This window comes from Hypanus sabinus, unplaced genomic scaffold, assembly GCF_030144855.1.
Source record: "Hypanus sabinus isolate sHypSab1 unplaced genomic scaffold, sHypSab1.hap1 scaffold_1269, whole genome shotgun sequence".
Lineage (NCBI taxonomy): Eukaryota > Metazoa > Chordata > Chondrichthyes > Myliobatiformes > Dasyatidae > Hypanus > Hypanus sabinus.
In genome coordinates this window covers 36,038-36,888 of record NW_026779335.1, presented here as the reverse complement: position 1 = coordinate 36,888, position 851 = coordinate 36,038, and positions in this window count along the sequence as shown.

Below are 851 nucleotides of genomic sequence, written 5' to 3'. Positions count from 1 at the left end.
CACTCTCTCCCCACAGTCCGCGTCAGTCCCTCAAATAATCACACTGTCACAATCTATCCCCACAGTCCGCGTCAGTCCCTCAACTAATCACACTGTCACAATCTATCCCCACAATCCGCGTCAGTCCCTCAACTAATCACTCTGTCCTACTCTATCCCCACAGTCCGCGTCAGTCCCTGAACTAATCACACTGTCCCAGTCTATCCCCACGGTCCGTGTCAGTCCCTGGACTAATCACACTGTCCCACTCTATCGGCACAGTCCGTGTCAGTCCCTCAACTAATCACACTGTCACAATCTATCCCCACAGTCCGCGTCAGTCCCTCAACTAATCACACTGTCACAATCTATCCCCACAGTCCGCGTCAGTCCCTGAACTAATCACACTGTCCCAGTCTATCCCCACGGTCCGTGTCAGTCCCTGAACTAATCACACTGTCACAATCTATCCCCACAGTCCGCGTCAGTCCCTCAACTAATCACACTGTCACAATCTATCCCCACAGTCCACGTCAGTCCCTCAACTAATCACACTGTCACAATCTATCCCCACAGTCCGCGTCAGTCCCTGAACTAATCACACTGTCCCAGTCTATCCCCACGGTCCGTGTCAGTCCCTGAACTAATCACACTGTCACACTCTATCCCCACAGTCCGCGTCAGTCCCTCAACTAATCACACTGTCACAATCTATCCCCACAATCCGCGTCAGTCCCTCAACTAATCACTCTGTCCTACTCTATCCCCACAGTCCGCGTCAGTCCCTGAACTAATCACACTGTCCCAGTCTATCCCCACAGTCCGTGTCAGTCCCTGAACTAATCACACTGTCCCACTCTATCCCCACAGCC